The 9851-nt window shown below is 58.1% G+C and overlaps 1 long non-coding RNA gene across 1 annotated transcript; it reads right to left on the reverse strand.

Moving 5' to 3' along the window:
* Positions 1 to 1297: 1297 nt before the first annotated feature.
* Positions 1298 to 9013, reverse strand: LOC129008465 (uncharacterized). The gene is made up of 5 exons (XR_008492549.2): positions 8637 to 9013; positions 8432 to 8535; positions 6246 to 6655; positions 3066 to 4016; positions 1298 to 2406 (listed from the first exon to the last, which is right to left on the reverse strand). It is a non-coding gene; the product is annotated as an uncharacterized LOC129008465 (long non-coding RNA).
* Between the last annotated feature and the right edge of the window lie 838 nt (positions 9014 to 9851).

Here is a 9851-nt window from a genome sequence, read left to right on the forward strand (position 1 = left end):
TCCATGCCCATCTGTGCCATCTCCTGCTTCTTCCTGTGCACTGCTGGGGTCAGATGGCAAAGCACTAATGGCTCAGGTGTGGCTAGGGGCACCTGCAGGTCCTGAGATGGGGAGCAGGGATAGAGATGAAAGGTTCTCACGCCCTGCCCTCAGGCTGCCCCTCGTGGTGATGGCAAGCAGGTGACGGCGGCAGCAGGAGAGCAGTGCCCTCTCCCAAGGGAAGAGCTGCCCAGGCCCAGAGTCCCGGGGCGTAGCGGTGCCAAGTCTTCTCGCAGAGCAGAACACATCCCTGTCAGTTCTTCCCGGCCTCCGCTTAAACCTGGCGGGGGAGGCAACGTGTCAGGGAAGGACTTCTTGAGATGTCCTAGCTGCCCTAGTCCCCACACTGCTGGACAGCTCACCTTCCAGAAAGCTCTCCCACCCCCTGGAGTCGTGCTGCCCCAGGGGCCCCAAGGCCACCAAACTCCGCCTCTTTCCAAACTTCCTTTGATGGTTGAAGCGACCCCTCCACGCGCCACAGTGCATGAGCCAGGTTTTCGGCATGTTTTCGTCGCTTTCTTCATAACTGCCCAAACTTGGAAGCAACCCAGGTGCCCTTCACGAAGCGGATGATAAATAAACTGCGGTACGTCCAGATAGCAGAATATTATTATTCAGTGCTAAACAGAAATGAGCTCTTAAGTCGCTGAAAGACAAGAAGAGTAATTAACTGCACATTACTCAGTGAAAGAAGCCGATCTGAAAAGGCTACAAGCTGTATGATTCCAACCCTGTGACATACAGAAAAGGCAAAACTGTGGAGACAGGAAAGGATCAGTGGTTGCCAGGGGCTGGGGGAGGTAAGGAGTGAGTGGATGGAGGACGGAGGATATTGAGGGCAGTGAAGCTATTCTGCGTGATACGGTAATGGCGGATATATGTCATTATACATTTATCCAAAGCCACAGAATCACCACACCAACAGTGACTGCTTATGTCAACTACTGACTTTATAATAATGGGTCAATATTGGTTCCTCAATTGTAACAAATGTACCACAAGATGTTAGTCATGGAGGAAACTGTGTGTGTGTTTGGGAAGGTGGGATATGGGAACTCTGCACTTTCTGTTCAGTTTTGCAGTGAACCTAAAACTGCTCTAAGGAATCCTCTAATCACTGATTTTTTTTTAAAAAAAAGGAAATTTGCGTGTACCACACGCCAGCTTCGAATCCTCAACAGATTTCATCACCGACAACAGTGTTCCTTAGGCTGATCTGATGCAGATCCTTTGAAAAGATTCCCATGGGTTCCTGGTGTTAGTTAAAATGCCTTTTATTCCAATGCTTTGGAAATAGTGCAGACACAAAACTAGGGTAGGCTCCTAGGCTGACAGCTCTAATACAGCCCCAGAACCAAACCAAGTTGACAAATCTCACACAGAACTGCAAAAGCAAGGCGATGCCTGTGGACAGCATCAGTGTGGTGAGTGACATCTTGCTGGGTCCAAGGTGCTGTCTGTGTGGCAGGTGAGGGACTGACGGACTGCTTGGGTGCCATTTGTTTGACATGGGGCATTCAACGCCACCCCGGCCACTTTCTCTTTTTTCAGCCTGGGAATCTTCCCTGAGATTGCGATACCAGTGGGCCTTCCCGGGTGGATGCGTCCTTCATCTCCATGCTGCGTTCTCATCCCTGCTCACAACCCACAGCATTCCAGGAGGCTTTAGTGTGAGCTCAGAGGTCAGCAGGTCATCTTTAACTCCTGTATAGTTTCTTATGGCTGCAGTGACAAACACCACAATTGCAGTGGCTTCAAACAACACACGTGTTATCTCACAGTTCTGGAGGTCGGGAATTGGACACCGTGTCACCGTTCTGAAGTCGAGGTGGCAGCGGGGCTGGGTTCTGCCGGAGGCTCCGGGAAGAGCCCTTGCCCTTTCCGGCTTCCAGAGGCCGCCCATGCTCCTTGGCTCATAGGTCCTCCTCCATCTCAAGCCAACAGCACGTCCCTCCGACCTCTGCTTCTATCCTCACATCTGCCCGGCTCCCCCGCCTCCTCCTCTGCTTATAAGCATCCTTGTGATGACGCTGGGCCCACCAGACAATCCAGGGCCATCTCCGCATCTCAGGGTCCTTAACCTTCATGCCTGCAAAGTCCCCTTTGTGGTGGAGGTCACACTGTCAAGGGTGACGGGTTAGGATGGGGCATCTTTGCGGGAGGCATGAATCTGCCGACCACAGCATCCCTCTTTCCCTCATTTCACATCCACTCAGTTCAGAACCCTGCTGGCTCTACCCCGCCATCACCACTGGGGCTGAAGCCACATCATGTCTCCCCGGAGGACCACCCCGGCTCCTCGTTGGCCTCCTGGCTTCCATCATAGTCTCTCTCCAGTCTCTTCTCACCCCAGCAGTCAGGTGGTTCCTGGGAAAATGTGAGACCAAGCCTCCCACTAGTTCCTGTCTTCGAGGAAAATCAAAATCCTTCCAGTGGCCGATGAGGTCCAACCCCATCTGCCCATCCTCCCAGTTCCCTCTGCTCCACCCCACGGGCCTCTGCACCCTCCTGCCTCGGGGCCTTTGCACTGGCCGCTCCCTCCTCCTGGGCTGCCTTGCCCTGTACCTCCGTAATCCCTGTCCACTGTGCTCCAAATGCCCCCACTCCACTCCCCATCACTTGCGACTTCTAGCAGACCACACTGCCCTCTTGCTCCCGATCTCGTTGCCTGTCTCACCAGGCTGAAGCAGCGCCATGGGGCAAGGTTTCTGCCCGCTGACTTTGCTGATAGAGCAGGGCCTGGCTGGAGTGGGCGCTCCACACAGATTGGTGCAGCACATGCAGGAATGGGTGAGAGGAGGCTGGCAGAGGCCTCAACAGAGAAGGAAGATACAGAACACTGGGCTGGCATATCCACAGGGTTTTCATGCCAAGGGCCCAGGGCTGGGTCAGGCAGAGCAGGAGACCACAGCCCAGCTCCTCGGGAGGTCAGAATCCTCTCTCTCCTCCCTCACCCCACAGCTTCCCATAGGCTAACTCCATTACTGAAGAGCCTTTTGGAGCAAACTATTCATTGATTCACTTACTAAACAAATGTTGACCAGGTCTGGTCAAGGATGTGTGGATGCTGGGATAAGCAAGATCCTTCCAGAAAGTCCAGGCTCATGGTGGGGATGCAGGACGGGATGGTCCTGGCTGCACTGACCGAGCACCTCCTGTGCTCCGAGCACGTTCCAGGTGTCGGCTCTTTATCCTCCCTCTGGAGCCTGCAAAGCTCAACCTGGCCATCTCCTCCTTCATGCTGTGTCCCTGCTCCCACACCTTCACCCTCACCACTGAACCCTGCCAGCTCGCCTCTCCCACTGGTCACCTCAACCCTCCCCATCACAGGGTGTGTTTTGCAGTCTCCTTGTTTGTTTCTTCCACCAAACTGGGGGCTCTTGGAGGTCAAGGCCTGGGGTCTTCGATGTCTTCATGTCTCCAGCAGCTGGCGCACAGCAGGCCCTCAGAAAACGTGGATAAAAAAGAAACGATGGCTGGCTGGCTGCATAGTGAGTTGATAAATGAATGAATTCCAGGGGGAGGTCTTGCTTGGGCAGAGTTGCAGGGATAAGTGAGGAGAGGGGGGGTGGAGGGGCAGGGGGAGGCCTTTGCTCTGAGCCTGAGGAGGGGTGCGGAGTCTGGAATGGGAGGTGGGGCTAAGCAATGATACTGCTGCACTGCTGAGCGCCTGCTGTGCCGGGGTCTACCACTGGACTTTCCCAATGACACCGTCAACTGGGGACCAGCGACTCCCACCGGGCCGAAAGTATAACCCTAGGAAGTGGTAGAACTGGACTTCAACACGAAGGCCTCAAAGGCCTGCCTGAGATGTCTGGACTCTGTCTGCAGGCTGTGCTCTCAGAGGGCACACAGGGGCCCCCCTTCTTTGGGAAGCAGCTTTTGAGCCCGCCTCAGGGACCCCACCTCACCTGCGCTCGGGATCTCTCTGCTCTCACCTGCTTCCATTGTTTTAATGCTTCCAGATGAGTTTGTATCTGGAAGGAAACAAGGATTCATCGGTGAATTGTATTTCTAGCTGCTACAGGAACTGGGGAGCCATAGAAGGTTTCAGAGTCAAGAAGAACTGGATGAAAGGCTATCCCTGTCACTCTTGGAAACCCTTGACTTTTCAGGTTCTTTGTCTTCACAGCACTGACGGTTGGCTGTGTAGGCCCCGGATCCCAAGCCTCGGCAGTCCTGCCAGCCTTACCGCTCTGCCCTACAGAGACTGCAGCTTCGGACAACAGCCCATTCGGCAGAACAGGGCCGACTAGGGATGGGTCTCTTGCCCCAGATGTGCCTGGGATGATGGTGGGACAGCTTCACTCCATCCCTGGGGCCTGGACTAAATCTCCAAGGAGCATGTATGAGGGGCTGGGGTGCTCCTCCTTGGCTGGGGTGTTGAGGGGCCAAGGGCTCCCCCAACAAAACTCCAGGCCCCTTTCTGACCTACACTGTGGTGGAGCATCTCTTTGGGGAAGAATTATCAGACCCTCCAGGGTGCAGGAGCTGACCCAGTGCATGAGGTCCTGGCTGGGTGACCTGGGAGTGGCACCCTCACCCCTGAGGCTGGAACCACTCACCCAGCCTGACCCTGGAAGCTCACCCTCATCACCCACTGAGAGTGTCGGGCTGGGGCTACAGAGGGCAACGTGGAAGTCCAAATCCAGCCTGCCAGCCCCAGGGAGGCTCAGCCATGGGGTTCTCTGTGAGGACAGCCACCCTCTTTCTTGACTGTGGTCACAGAAGCCTGTTGCATTGGATTCTGCCTTTTTGATTTTGCAAGTGAGACCTGCCCCTGTTCCTGCGGGGGAGCCTATGGCCTATGGATGCCTTTCGGCCCTTGGAGCACCCACTACTGGTGCATGGGAGTCTGCAGCCCGCCTGTGGCCGAAGCACGTTCCCACTGCCCCAGGCTATTCTTAACAAGCCAAGCCTCTGGCTCCAGGGCTAAAAATACCACATGGGAGGCCTGTGGGAAAGCTGCCGCTGGCTATTTTAGTGATTTTGCGCTGGAGGTTTGGGGTCCCTGCATGCTGCCGGGGCAGGCAGGGCACTGTGGCCTGCACTGCCCAGGCCCCCTCTCAGCCCATGTTGGGGCCCCTCTGTGTCAGGGGTCCTCAGCACCCAACGGCAGCCACCTCTGGTGTCCAGGGAGGCAGAAGGAACGGCCTGGGAGTCTTGAACTCCCTCTTTTCAGTTTCGGAGAAACCAGCTCCAAGTGGGGAGCAGGTGCCCAGGGTCACAGTGTGGTCTGCGGTGGAGAGACCAGTGGGCACCCGGGGTCTCGGTGTGGTCTGCGGTGGAGAGACCAGAGGGCACCCGGGGTCTCGGTGTGGTCTGCAGTGGGGAGACCCCTGGACTGCTCCCTGGCATGTGACGCCTAGTCCAGCTCTCCCCCATCTGAGGGGCGTTTGGGGGCCACAGCCGTGGTGTGCAGGTCCTGAATGGGCTTCTTAGACCAAGGCGTAGCTTCCCATTACCTTTCTGAAGCCTTATCTGCACACTTTCTTTCCCATGAGCCTTTTCTTCCTTGATTTCCCATCATCTCTCCCACAGTTTGGCAGGCGTGGCAGAGGGGGCTTTGGCCCAGCTGTGGAAATGCAAAACCAAGGCTCAGGAAGGAGAGGCGCATGTCAAGGCTACAGCTGTGCAGGGCTGGGCCAGGCTGGCCTCACCCTCCCAAGCCTGGGCATCTTGGTGGTGCCCCTGGCACTCACATCGGCCCTTTCCTGCCGATTCCCCATGCCTAGGGCCCCATGCCGTGCTGGTGACTGATGGCCATTGTGTTCTCAGACTGGAGGGCCTGGATCCTGGGCAGCCACTGTGTGTCCGCACCCATGAGCTGTGTGTCCCCGCGACGGGGCCCTGACGGGCAAGCATGGTGATCACCCCCGACAGGCGGCACAACGTTCCATTGTGTGGGGCCCACCCCGGGCCGGTCCATTAACTGCCCCTGCCCAGCAGGGCCTTCTCCAGGGCTGGACAAAGGCTCCTTCTCTGTACCCTCCTGTTGCCGTGGGAGAGGCCTGGGTCTGGTGCCCACCTCGGGGGCTCAAAGGAGCAGCGGGGGTGGCTGGAGGGGGCCCAAGCCTGCTTCCCAACACTGCCTGCCACAGGCCAAAGAGGCCAGACCTGGGTGTCAAAACGGCTCCATTGCCCATTGGCCAGAAACCCTGGGCAGTCGGTCAACCTCTCTGGGCCTTGCTGTGTCTCCCTCTTACCCTCGTCCAGGGGCCCAGGCCAGTTCTTGTGTGGGATCCAGAGCCAGGGATGTGGTGAGTGGCTGTGCTCAGGGAAGCACCCCATGGCCTGAAGGACAGAGGCCTGGGATGCATCATGATGTTCTTCTGTGGCAGTGACAGAGGCAGGATGGAAGGTCCCACTGCCGGGCCCACTAGGGTGGGACCAGGCCAGGGGAGAGGCGGTTCCAGGCCTGTGCCGTGCATGCAGGATTATCAGGGTTGAGGGGTGGCATGAGACCCTCTTCCTGCCACTGGGCTGGGGCTGGAGTCCTGGCCCGGAAGGCCGAAGGGCCTTGGCCAAATTCCCTCCATCCATGTCTGTGCCTCAGTTTCCTCCTCTGCAGAATAGAGATCTCTAAGGCGGCTCCCATCTTGATCCGTGTAGGGACCTGGGAGGACAAGGGACAAAGAGGCACAGCCGGTTACCAGGCTATCACTGTGGGGAAGCAGATGGGGATGTCAGGGTAGGAGGCATCTGACAAGATTCCCTTTGAACAAGATTTCTGCCTGAGCCAGGACGTGCCTCCAGGACCTCAGACAGCACCACCTGGACTCAGGAGTGCCTCGGGGGCCTGCATAAGTGACGCCCACCCACACCTGCCTGGGGAGCGCCCTGCTGCTGCTAAGGAGCTCCCTGCTGTGCCACACTGGTCCCCTTAAAACTAGAAATTCCACGACCCACAAGAAATCAGCCACAGGGAGGCCCAGTGCCATGACTGATGGGGAACAGGACCCCAAGGGGACCACCAGGGCCAGCACACGTGGACACCACACGGCCCCTTCCTGAGGACAGGGCGGAGGCCAAGCCTAGCTCCCCCTCAGCCCTTACTCGGGCCCTGCCCTGTGGGGACCTCAGAACATCATCCCCCAACTCACAGATGAGAAAATGGACCACAGAGAGGGTGAGCGTCATGGCAGACAGGATTTCCACCCTTGTTCCCGCGAGTGATTTTTCAAGGCCCCTGGTGGCCTGCAGCCCTCACGGGGCTCCCTCTCCTTCCCATGCCGTCCCACCCTGTCCAGCTGGCTCTCTTGGGCTTTCCAGGCCCCTCTCTCCTCCCATCCTCTGCTCTCCTCCTCCCTCCTGCTGCTCTCTTCTGTGCCAGCTCCAAGCACCGCACCCAAGCCTTGGGGACACGGTGTGGCCTCCAGCATTCCTGCCCTGTTTTCATTTAGGGGACACCCCCAAAATACTCCGCCTGCAGGAGGCGGCAGCCGCCCCAGGCCCCCTGGGAATGCGCTTGCAAGCCTTGGCTGGGCGGCGCTGGCAGGGGCAGGGAATGCAGAGGCGGCAGAGTAGGGGGGGCCAGGACCCCCCAGCACGGCTTTTTGGGTTAACGTGAAAGAGGAGGCCGTGCAGCTCCGGGCCCAGAGGGGACCTCAGGAATGTGGTGGTTCAGAGCTGACATCCACATTTCCCTGTCTGCCTGGATCCAGTTCGGGGACAGTGGGGCAGGGCCAGGAGCAGGGCCAGCAACACAGCCAGGCAGCCGTCCTGGGGCTGGCTGGGAGTTCAAAGCCCTGCCACAGAGCCCCAGCCCTGCCACCCATCTCGGGGGCTGATGGAGCTCCTCAGACGGGCTGGGTCTTCATGGAAGATGACCCCTGGGACTGGGAGAGGCTCCTTCCCGGTCCCCATAGGCTGTCCCCTCTCTCCTCATCCTCAGTCTCTGAGCAGATGGCACCTCCCTCAGGAAGACCCCCCAGGACAGCGAGGGCAGGGCGATTGCTCCTCCAGCTTCCCTGGCCCTGCGTGTCTTCTCTGGAGCAAGCTCAGTTCTGAGCGTTCCTGGGCCCATGGGCCCCTCGCGGCAGAGACACGGCTTTTGCACCTTCACCTGGTTTTGGAATCACAAGCCAAGCTCAGGCAGCACCTGGGGAGATGAATGTGGAGGCCCCAGTGGGCAGGTGGATCTCGTGGTGCTGACCAAACTCTAGCCAAGTTTCGAGGCCCGGCTCTCAGACGCTCCCCCAGATGGCCCACAGCAAGCTAATATCTAGTGCTGAGATGGTCTGAGTGGGGCAGGGCACAGACCCCTCCACGGGCAGGATTTCTTCCCAAAGCTGTGCCATCCCTCGAGTCCCTGGGGATGCTGGTAACAGTGCAGACCCCAGGCCCGGCAGTGGGGCTGCAGTGACCCACGGTTATCATGGAAACTCCGTACCTGAGGTAAGAGCTTGGACCTTGTCCTGGGAGGTCCCGGGCTGCATCACTCTGGGCCTCAGTTTCCCCTTCTGTCATGCAGGAAGACATCACTGTCCTGCCTGTCTGTGGTTAAGAAAGGGTCCCCATTTGAGATGCCTCCAGGAGCTCAGACAGCACCACCCTGACACAAGAGTGCCTAGGGGGCCTTGGCGAGAGATACCCACCGCACACCTGCCTGGCAGGCTCCTGCTGCAGTTAAGGATGCAGGAGAGGCTAAACAAGGGGGTCCTGCTACCTCACCCCTGCAGGCAGGACCACGGGAGCCCTGGCAGAGCTCCTGAACTGGGCCTTCTGGCTTCAGGAAGCAGAGTGGCAGCAGAAGGCTTGGAGGAGAACCCCATTGGCCCTGTGGTCTGCCCACAGATGCTGTACTTGCCTCCTGACCTCAAATATTGGCTAGGGCAGGCAGAGGGGTCAGCATTGCTGGCCAGGCAGCAGGCGCCGGTCAGTCTGCTGCTGAGTGACACAGACGATGTCCTGGCTGGGGCCAGCCCCATCCCCCACCTGTGCTCCCCTCACCAGACAAAAGGCACCTCTGCAGCAAGCCAGAGCCTACGGCCAATGCCTGCCCTTCTAGCCCACACACCCACGAGAGGGTCCCACCTCATCGGCAGTGTTGCCTGTGCCTAGGCAGGCACCTGGGGCTAGGGGCGGAGCTTCCTCTGGTTCTTCTGACAAATATTTGTTGAATGAATGTTAAGTCCAGCGAGGTCAGTGGCATCATCAACCCTGACTCCAAGAACTCCTGAGCCCCCAGCACATTTATTCTCCCCTCCGGCTGACCTTGACTGAGAGGGGATGAGAAGACCTTGGAACCCTAAGGGTCTGGGTCCAACTCCTGGCTCCATCCTGTTCCTGGGGGAAAACCCTTTGCCTCTCCGACTCTCTGGATCCTCATCTGTGGCCCGGGCACTACATCACCCAATTGCTTGGAGGTCAAGTAAGATTTAGCATGCAAAGCACCTGACCTGGAGGATCTGGCCATGAACTCCCCCCACCCCCACTTCACATACGCAGTGACATGCTGAGCTCAGGACAAGGTGTGGGGCGAGCGGTGGTGGCGGGTGGTTGGGTGGTCCAGAGATTTGAGCACAGCCCACTTGTGTCAAACTACTGGTCAGCCGTAGCAGATAAGACTAGGACACAAATCACTGTAAATCACATACACTAGAAGATTCTCTAGTGAAGCCTCTGGTGCTGTGGACGGCTTCAGGGAAGAGGTGACCTGCAGATGATCCTGAGCGCAGGGTTTGACCCAGCAAGAGGAGGACAGTGCAAAGCACAGACTGAAGATGAGGCCCCAGGAGCCCAGGGAACCTGCCCATGGCCACCCATCGCTGATTGCTGCCCAATGGCTGGGCTCAGCAGCTGCGTGGGCC

The sequence above is a fragment of the Pongo pygmaeus genome, chromosome 9 (assembly GCF_028885625.2).
Source record: "Pongo pygmaeus isolate AG05252 chromosome 9, NHGRI_mPonPyg2-v2.0_pri, whole genome shotgun sequence".
NCBI lineage: Eukaryota > Metazoa > Chordata > Mammalia > Primates > Hominidae > Pongo > Pongo pygmaeus.